Source organism: Macrotis lagotis, chromosome 1, assembly GCF_037893015.1.
Source record: "Macrotis lagotis isolate mMagLag1 chromosome 1, bilby.v1.9.chrom.fasta, whole genome shotgun sequence".
NCBI classification, from domain to species: Eukaryota; Metazoa; Chordata; class Mammalia; order Peramelemorphia; family Peramelidae; genus Macrotis; species Macrotis lagotis.
Window position 1 is genome coordinate 38,208,176 of NC_133658.1, and position 10,776 is coordinate 38,218,951.

At 40.5% G+C, this 10,776-nt stretch overlaps 1 long non-coding RNA gene across 3 annotated transcripts; it reads right to left on the reverse strand.

Annotated features, from left to right (window-relative positions):
- Nucleotides 1-3,109: 3,109 nt before the first annotated feature.
- Nucleotides 3,110-10,412, reverse strand: LOC141495952 (uncharacterized). Of its 3 annotated transcripts, none has more exons than XR_012470910.1 (4): nt 10,345-10,412; nt 10,024-10,110; nt 8,398-8,434; nt 3,110-6,236 (listed from the first exon to the last, which is right to left on the reverse strand). It is a non-coding gene; the product is annotated as an uncharacterized LOC141495952 (long non-coding RNA). The 3 variants fall into 3 exon arrangements; XR_012470912.1 differs by having other exon boundaries at nt 10,303-10,403; XR_012470908.1 differs by having other exon boundaries at nt 10,289-10,403.
- Between the last annotated feature and the right edge of the window lie 364 nt (nt 10,413-10,776).

Below are 10,776 nucleotides of genomic sequence, written 5' to 3' on the forward strand. Positions count from 1 at the left end.
AGAAAATGGGAGAAATTTATCTGTAGTAAATTTATCTGTAGTAAAGTTTGAATACTTGATAGTTTAGCCTAAGAAAGTACCTCACTGTCTAGTATTTTCTCCTACTAACTGATCTTCAGAATGTTTCTAAGACAATTTAAATGAAATGAACTGTGTTTCCTGACCTGACACTTGCAGACTGTCCATCTTTCAAAGGCATCCAACAATGAGGTCAGCACAAGCGCTATAGACCTTCAGTTTGGTGATCATATAATGCCTTTTCTCTCTACAGGTACTTTTGGAGCCTCTCAAATACTGAAAAAACTCTGGAAATATGAGTGTCAACATCATTATGGATATGTGCCTCCCTCTCAGGTGTCCTGCCAAGATAAGTGAATTTATGGACAGTATTCAAAAATGTCTCCCCCTGCTGTAATCTTTGGTTTCAAATTTGAATGCTGTGGTGCTAACCCATAGAGTCCATGTGTTTTGTTTTGTTTTGTTTTGATTAGTTTTGTTTTGTTTCCTTTTGTTTGTTTTTGGTGACTGTAAAGCCAAAGTTAACACAAGCAACAGAGATTCAATCCAAACTTTGTTGCATCTCAGGGTCAGAGGCTACATTGAGAGGAGAATAATCTGCAAACAGATCATGCACCAAAAATCTCTCCACTTTGGTCTTGGTTATAGATTTTTCAAGATAAAGTCTCTATCAAATGAAGTATAATGCCACGTTCTAAGGGACTCTGGCACTTTAACTCAGACAGAGATCTGACCTTAGAACTTAGTTACAGACTATCTGGAACAAGGCAGGATTTTAATAAATGTTTAGTGAAAAATTGATTAACTAAACTTGAGTGACTTCTTTTTGTCTTTAGGCTAAAATACCAACCACTCTGCACTTAAAGTCTTTAACCACCCAGCTCAGCCTCCCTTTCCAGATTTATTACACAGTACACTCTTGTGTTGCTTCAACAATCCAAACTAAACAGCCATCATGCTCCCCTTCACAAATGATGATGTGTATCCTGTCTCTAGCTTTTGCCCAGGCTGTGCTCCATTCCTTAAATGCATTCCACACTTGCCTGCATTTCAGAATCCCTAGAGTTCTTCAAAACTGAGTTCTAGCACCTCCTCTGGGACAATATGTGATTCCCCTGGAGGCCTGTGACTCACTTTCCATATCAATTGAAATTACTTTTGCACAGAAATTACTGACACTATTCTAGTACCTTCATTTCATATAGGAAAATTCTTACAGGTGAGAAAATTCATGGAAATAAACTCAATAAAACCAATTGCTTAGATTTCAGGGAAGACCTTTCATGAAACCAGGTGCTGGACAATGAAGGAAAATGTGGATGGATGGGACCCAAAACAATAGAGAGTTGATTCCAGAAGCTCAGTCCATCATCTCTTCTTTTCCTAGATGAAGGCAGATCAGCAAACCCACTCTATGTCCATGGGAAGCCACAATAAACTCCTTGATTTTCAGTTGACTCATTTATAAAAATGAAATGAAAAAATGCTTTAATTTGGAAGAACAATACCTAAGCAACTGATTCTCATTCTCCACCCAAAAACCTCTTAAGGGTGCCTTGAACATTCATACCATCAAGAGATCCGTCAAGGATACGAATGAAACCAGAAACCACTGTGAGATGGACAGTGAATAGGTTTGACCCTGTCACCAACTCTCCTAGAAACTGCCTGAGCCTGATGGTAGGGATATTTTAAACCTCACAGGTGCATGCATTAAGTTATGAAAGTCAATAAGATCACAGTCCTCTAGTTGAGAGAAATGAGCTGCTTACTGAGGGATGGCTGGGTCAGGTGGGCCTTGTCTAGGCCAAGATTATGAGGAATCCCACCCTGTAAAACCAGTGTAGCCAGAGTAGGAGAACAATAAATTTGGTCCATATCAAGATAGCCAGGGATGCAGTGGATGAAGAACTGGGTCTGAAATTCAGAGACACCTGTCCCTGAGAGCAAATCAGGTCTTAGACACATCCTAGCTGTGACCTGAGCGAGTCACTTAACCTCATTTGTCTCTGTTTCCTTGTCTATGAAATGAGCTGGAAGATGGAAGTGGCAAACTACTCCAGGACCTTTGATAAGAAGATCCTGTATGGGGTCACAAAGAACCAGACATGACTAACAATATCAATGAAAAAGTTTCTATCATTTGATACAGAGCATTAGAGCAAAGCTTCCCCTACATAAACCTGGGTCACACCAAGAGAATTACTTTATGGAGAAACAGTTATCAAGGGGACTTAACATGTTAGTATTCACCCTGGAAATCTGGATTTTCCACTCTGTGTCCCAGGAAGCTGTGTTCCCTCCACTCTGCCTGGGCTGTGAACATGGGGCTGCTGATAGACAAGGCTTTGCTAGAAAGGTGGGGACTGTGGGAGCAGAAAGGGGAAGCCCAGGGAGCTGGGGCTGCTCTGCCCTGGGGACCACAGAGAAGACAGCTGCTACTTTGAGATGAATCTCCTGAACTGCCTGGGGAGGTTTTTGTTCAGGCCTGAAGCACAGTGTGGCAGGCCAATAATGACAGTAATAGATGGCAACATCCTCTGGCTCCAGGCTGCTGATTGTGAGGGTGAAATCTGTCCCACCCCCACTGCCACTGAATCGAGAGGGTACCCCAGATTCTAGATTGGAAACTCTATAAATCAGGGGTTTAGGAGCTTGTCCTGCTTTCTGTTGGTACCACTGTAGGTAAGTGTTTCCATCACTATGTACGAGGCTCTGACTGGCCTTGCAGTTGATGGAAGCTCTCTCTCCTGGAGACACTGACAGGAAAGCTGGGGACTGGGTCAGAACAACTTCCCCTGCTGAACCTGAAATTAAAGAGAAGACATTCAAAGTTAGAGAACTGTTTGTATTTCTTTCTGAGACTCTCCCTTTATTATCTGGTCACAGAAATCTCTTCTTCTCCCAAAGCCCCTTTCTTCTAAGTCTCATTTCATCTCCCAAAGACTTTTCTCAGAGACAGATATTGCAGCCCAGCTCAGATGTCAAGGGTCTCCCCCAGACTCCTCTCTTTCTCCATAATTTCCTCTCCACATTTCCTTCCTCACCTGGGAGCCACAGGAGCAGGGCACAAAGGAGCTGAGCTGGGGACTCCATCTCCTCCCTGAGCTCTGGTCAGTGATGCTCCTCCATCAGCAGAAGGTCTTGGCTATTGATAAAGAGGTGGAGGCTCAGGGAGGAGTTTAGGGGAAGGGAGAATGCAAAACAGGAAGCAGAGGGAGGAGTCCACTCATCTGCAGGGCTGAAAATGCTTTAAGCTGTTATTTCTTGTTCTGTTCTCAGTCAGAAATCACATGCTTTTTCATTCTTCAAACAGTGAGTCTTCTTTAAGTCCTCAAATGACACAGTCAATCCAAGGTCAAGGCACCTTTTCCCCTAGAACACTCTTTCTCCTACCTGTTCCTTCCATTCTTTTCCTGTAAAATTCTGTTTTAAATCTTCGATCTCAGGACATATTTTATTTCATCTCACTCAGTACTGCTTTATCTAACCAACCCATTTCACCATCTTTAGCAAACATTGCAATCTTGAGGAAATTCACTAAATCTTGCTGAAACTCAGTATGCTAGGTATGAAAAATAGGAGGAAAAAAAATGTACCATTACATATGCTAAGATTTTTCTGAAAGGGGACAAAACATTTACTTTTTTGAGTTGAATTAAAGTAATGTGTTATAAGCTCATCCTCTGGCCTCATGAAATTGGTATGTCAACAGTAGTAACAGCTCATGTTTACATGTCCTATTCTATTTGGCAAAATGACTGATATTTTAGCTTATTTGATCCTCACCATCGGCCAGATACTATCATCATTTACAAATGAAGAAACTGAGACTGAGAAAGGGTAAGAGACTAGGCAGGGAATGCCTATTGGATAATAAAACAAGATTTGAACTTGAATCCTCTTGTCTCCAGCTCCAAACCCCAATCCCCTGTCCTCCCTACATTATTGGTAAAATATTAGTTGGTAGGATTTATATATCTCCAGATATTCCCACATACTTTTGATTTCTCTTTTAAAGTCTCTGGGTTTTATGCCATGTAGCTTGGAAATCATGAATAGTGTGATGACCTCCCACAATCACTCTTCTTACATTTATATGCATAAAGTGATTGTGGAATACAGTTTTGTCAGTGATAAATTTCTCATTGTTAGGGACTTAGTTGCTTGAGAGCCCAGGCATGTTCAGAACTCTATAATTGTAGAATGATCCCTTGTCATTTGTTACTTAATAAAAGATATCAAGATCCTGGTGTGTAAGTCTAGCTACCAAGCCTGGTCAGCTTAGGGCAATAGGTACAAACTGCCTCTGACAAGTGTTCGGAAAAGGAGGACAGATATGAAGAAGAAATCACCCTTCTGTCTGACAAACTTAAAGAGGCTGAGAGCGGGGCTGAGTTTGCAGAAAGAACTGTTGCAAAACCGGAAAAGACCATGCATGACCTGGAAGAAAAACTTGCCCAGGCCAAAGAAGAGGACGTGGGCTTACATCAGGCACTGGATCAGACACTAAACGAACTTAACTTTACATGAATCAAAAGAGAAGAATTTTGTTTGCCAGAAACTCAAGAACTCCATGTGGTCCCCTTCCCTTGTAAGAAGTTTCTTCTATTATTGCATCTTTTCTTTACTGGAAATGTCAATCACATGATGAATACCTGACCCATATTTGTTACCAGAGAGGCATTGGGCACCAGTAATATCTAGTTTCTCCTTTCAAACAGCACACTAAAGCTTCTAGCTGCCTTTTTTTAATCCTTAAATTGCATTTTTTCCCTTTACACAGGCAGCGTATTTAACTGAGGCCAAAGTCTCCAAGATTGAGAGCATTCTGTTGCACTATAGGAAATAGCAGGAAACCCAACTGAGCTCCTGGATCAGGCCTGGGTTTTAAGCATTCCATGATGCCCTTCTGGAAAAAGGCCAGGGGCCATCTCATAAAATGGGTGGGATCTTTCCATCCATAGTGAAAAGGTTGTTTCAGGAAGTCATAAACCACAAAGAATGGTCTAATGATTGTGGCCCTTCCTCCCTCTCTGCACTACAGGGCAAACATCCTCTGAGCAGTCACTGAGAAAACACTTTTGAAAGATAACCAACATCGAGATTTTGTTTTTCTGGATGAGTACAGGAAGCTCTGTTTCTGTATTGGTCCAAGCATAGATGGCTTGCATAAAGACCCAAATGTGGCCTACAATCGTTACTTTTACTGTATGCCAAGACTTTTTCCTTTAACAAAAACCCCATTTTAGGATTTTAAGTGAGCTCAAACTATATTTGAACCAGTATGGTATTTTTACTAACTTCTCATTTAGTAGTTGACTTCTGCAAAGCAATTGAAAGTATCATTACAAATAAGGAATGATGTTTGCTCTGTTCCTTGATTCTGTATGACGGAGCATCAGTAACAAAGTCAACCAGCAATTAGTGGAAATGAATTTGACAGCCAGTCTCACCAATGGATGTAGCATGGTAGTGCTTCCTGTGGTTGATTCCAGCCCTTTTTCCATGCCACTTTCTGTGTCCATGAATCTGTTGCCTAGAAATACAGTTCCAATGGTGCCTCGCTGCCACTAAAGGAGAAATAAATTCAAATTGTCTTGATTTTATTTTAGACTGCCATAGTACGGTGAATGGAAGATTGTTCTATTACATAGGGATTTTAATCTTTATTTTGGGGGCCAATTCATAAAGACCAAAAACCTCCCGATTTAACTGGATACAGAGAATCAAATACACAGTACCTGTTTCACATTGTTACACAGTTTTCTTGTGTACAGCTCAGTGCTAAAACATTCCTTATTCCACAGCAATGTGGAGCAGATATGAAGACTCAAGTTTACAGTTGTGTTTGAAAATTACCCCGCTTCTGATTACTATTTATTAAGCATCACACTACCCAGAAACACACTAGGAAATGTGAAGCTGAATGAAACCAGTACTTTTCATTTAGATCTTTACCAAATGTATCATTTGTAATAGTATCACCTTTTTCTAGCTTTTGGTCAAATAAATTTTTACATAAAAAAACACAATGTACACATAGGGGAGAGATGGTAGAGATAACTGGTCTAGTGTCTCATCTCTCCTCTCTTCTCTTCTCTTCTCCCCTGGAGGCATCCAGTGTCCTTCAGAAGCTTCTGAATCTGTTCCCAAAAAGTTCTCTCCAGCTCTGACTCCTTGAGACCTTGTCTTCAGGTAGAGAAATTGTTTATCATCTAATTCAGAACAAAACATATGTTTCCATCACAAAACAATGAGATTATGGAATTTATAAAAATTTACATTTTGCCTTATTGCCATATTGACACACATAGTTCACTTAACACAAACACCCATTAGTATTTTACTACATGAGCAAAACTCACAAGCTTGAGTCAATGTGATCATTCTCATTGGGAGTTTGATGCATACACTTACATGCAACTGTCCTCTTTGTTCTAGGAGTACCCAGCAGCTGGCTCAAAATAAAACAATTTTAACCTTTGCTCTCATTACAATAACGATTCCTTAACAACATCCTTAACCAAAATGGCATTTTTTCCATATGTTCCCATATTTTCATTTTCCTGGTATACTTATCTAACTCACACTCCTGTCCTTAAACTAGAACTTGAAACTGTAATTATCCTAAGAAGTTCCCATTCTTCTTACCTAAATATCCCCTCTAATACAAAAAGTAAGGAAACTTAATTCCTATTATAGCATGTAGCTGAGAGCAGGTGTCAGAGCCAGGCACCTAACCCATCTCTGGCTATTAGATATAATTTACGTAAAACTTTCCAGGACATTAAAGGAAATTTCCTTTATGAGTATTGACGGTCAGTGTCCAGGCAGAGATCACACGGGTAAGACAAATGCCTTGGGCCAAATTTATTCTTCCAGGTGAAGTATTATCCAAATATCATTTTGGGGAAATCAAGTCAAAACGGTCCAAGCTCAGCCATACTGAGAAGCCGCCCCTTCAGCTGCCCATCCCTGTCACCTGACATCTTAGCACATTGGGTTGCTTGGCTGCAAGAACATGACATTTTCCCAGTAGCATTTCTTTTTTTGATGATCCTGCTATCTGACATAAGAGATAATTAAAAGTCCTGTGATCTAATATAGTTCTTTTACCTAGTTAGAACTTCCAGTGAATACAATTCACTAAATTCTAAATACAATCTTAATGGAGTCCCAATTCATGAATCCCCTACCTTGATTATCCTTCCTGGGCCTTTGCCTAAAACCTGGTATTCTAACTATGACTGGCCCTACATGCCTGTCTCCGACCTCTTACTAGAGACATCCCTTTGTCTGAAATCATACCTACTCTGTCTCCATATAAAGATGACATATCAGATTCCCCTTGGCTACAGAAACCTCCTTCTAGCCTGTTGTATCTTACAATAAATAAATGCCTCCTTTCTCCAGGAGATTGCACAGAGAAACATCAAATTATCTTGTGTTAATCTTTCCTATACTATATAGTGCTTTTACTTCAAAGCAAACAACCACTGCTTTGGAATATACATATATAGAGAGAGATCCAAAATATTCTCAATTCACATGCAGTTCGGTTAAGTGACTTGTCCAAGGTCGCACAGCTAAGCAATCACTAAGTATCTGAAGCCTGACCTGAACCCAAGTTTCCTGACTCCAGTGCCCATGCTCTATCCACTGAGCCACCTAGCCACCCCCTAACATACAATTTACTTTTCAGAATTCTTTAAAACTATTAAAACGTCTTAGGTAGCCTTAAATTTCCAACATGCATTATTAAATTCATTATAACAGAACAGAAATAAGAGTAACAGAGTATCATACAAATGACCAGCTTGTACAAAGCAATTCCTCCATTGTTACATTATTCATGAACCCACAGATCCATCCCAGAAAGGGTCATACTTTTTCACATTTTCCATATTGCCCTTCAAAGCAATCACACATTAATCCCAGGCTTTAACAATAACAACATTTAAATAACATTCACAAGAGTTAAGTAAATATTGCAATATAATCTCTTTGCAATTACAAAAGAAAATCACATAACTGATAAAAACATCTTATTCATTAATAAGTTACTTTACAATAGGGCCCACAATTGTATTTGTTCAGAGCCCCCCATCAGCTGTCTGCAGTGACCAAGAGAGAAGTCCACACTCTTGACTTCTTTAAACATGCATTGTTAATATACATTAAACATAAAGATTCTTATTTAAACATCTCATTTCCCTTAGAACAAAAGCAGAATGAATATCCCATGTTCTTTACACTTTTGTCTCTTTACCCAAATTCTAATAATCTGATCTCATACATGGCACATTTAAAAACCCCCATGTAATTATAAGTCAACTAAGTTCCCAACAGTTAAGTCTGATAAAATCTTTACAGTACCTTATACCAAGAATGCAGCACTCACATTCCAAACGCTCTATCCAAAATAAAAATACAATTGTTAGGATTATTAAACTCAACATTAAAACCAATTAGAGCTTGTCCCTAAAAGACATCAGTAAACATTGCTGATAACCCAGGTGTTTCTCTTTTTGGTAACACAAGACCACTTTTCTTTAACCCCAAGGTGTTACAATAGAGTTTAAAATCCCAAACCACGCAACTCCTTGGGAAAGTTACAATCGTGTTAAAATAGTTGAATCCCAAACTAATTCAACAGTCTAATTATTTAATCCCTCCTATTTCGTACAAACTTTGTCAGAATGTTACCACACTAGTTTCCCTCTTTTAAAACCCTCAGCGCACTTTCTAAAACTCTAAAAACTTTAAAAACAATGGGAGTTATCACTCAGGCCACATGGCCAGCAGAAATTCATTTAATGTGATTTCCTTTCAATAAAGGAGTCTCTTAACTCCTGGATCTTAGATACTTTTTTTCCTTTCCCAATCACACATCCTACCTGTGGAGGGATCTTTCCATTTAAGTCTTAAGCACTTGAGCTCTCCTGTCTATCCCCCCCTCCCTCCAAGGGTGGGTGGGGCACTTAGGCAGACTCAGTCTAGGGTTCAAGTCTTAACAAGATGGTGGATGGGATTGAGACCACCATGGGTCCAACCCACCACCCCTTCCCCAACCCAGGGAGAAAGCATAGGGATAGGAAATCTTCCCTCCTCTAACTCCTCACTCTCTCCCTTAAGGGTTCTTTCTTCTCTTCAACTTCTTCTAAACTCTTTCCCCAAAGCACAACTTGCTTTTTTTTCTTTAAGATCCCCCTCTCCTTTCTGTAACTCTGCACCCCTAGCACAGTACCCCAGTACCGCCAGGTGAGGGAGGGGCTGATTTCCATGTGGGGCCACTGTACACTACTTCCTTCTCCCCCACCTTCTGAAACTCCTGGGCCCAACTCCCAGCTAACCCTCTTTTAAAACTTGAGCTGGATCCTCAGACCCAGAGATGCCTAAAAGAGACATGTACACAAGCCAGGACATAACAAATACACACACTCCCGGAGGAACATTCAAACTCACTCACACAGCATTGGATCCAATCGGCTTCCTTAATTTAGAAAGCATTTCTTTTTCTCCTCTCTCCAGACTTTCCCTTTCCTGTTTGGTTGTGCTGTTAACCTCCTCTCTGGAAGCAGCCAGAGAATACCATCTGTTTTTTTTTTATCTTTTTCTAACTTGCTTAGAAATAATTTAGCATTCCCAATTATCCAGCTTGGTGCATATTCTACCTCCTCTTTATTTAAAGATACCTTATGGTTCACTGTTCATCAGACCCAAACCTCGGCCACCAGACAGATTTGTCTTTGGATGGGGATTTGTGGCCATTTAGAATAGAAGTATCTGATGAATGTACTTTTCTCTTGACCCTGGACTGCATCCTCGCTGTCCCAGATAGCTAATTTCCTACGCAAAGGTGTCTCCTTGGGTATTGGATGTGGGGGGTCTCTTCCTCCCCTCCCTGAGGTGCCTTTTAGACCCCTGGCCTCCCATCTAGGACTTCCTTTCCTGGAAGTGTCTAGCATCAGCCTCGAAAGATAAAAACCGAAGTTTCTCTACCTTTCTGGGTCATTTCCACAATTTTCTGTTACTCTCCCCATCAATGGCAGGGATTCAGGTCCATTCAGAGATCCATCTGAGGGAACCCTGGAAAAGAAATGAGGATCTAGCTTGAAATCAAACTATTAGTCTTCCTTCCCCCGGTCTCGTCTGGGGCTTCCTTGAGGTGTTCTGAAGATACAGGACAAGCCCCCCAAATTGTTATAAATGAATGAAAAGAAAAACATGCTAGAGTGAGAGAAAATTGTACACTTTATTCACAAACCTGACAATATACACCTTATAAGATACGGGTATCTCACTCATAGGCATGAGGCACACCTTAGTCTCAGGAGTCAGGTAATTTATTCTCCTCAGAAAATCTTTCCCCTCCTTCTTGGATGTTCATAGGCATTCAGAGTTTGAGTTATAATTTAAAAGGTCTGCCAATATCATGACATGCCCCCAATATGAGCCCCGCCCCCCCACATCATCCGAGGCATGATATGCTAAAGAACCCCATTCCTCACAGGGGGTGTGTGAGTTAATATTCACTTACCTAATTGCACAAACTCAGTAGCATTAGATCAAGATCTCTAGGTCACTCTTGACCATTGGGGTTTGGTATCCCTGGAATGGAATTAGGAAGACTCTTCCAGTCCTGTGATTGGCTGGGCCATTCTCCCTTTATAATGGATTCCTTAAGGGCTCCCTCCACACCCTGTGAAGACCAACACCCTACATTTCTCACAGAGATTAAATCAAAATTTGTGA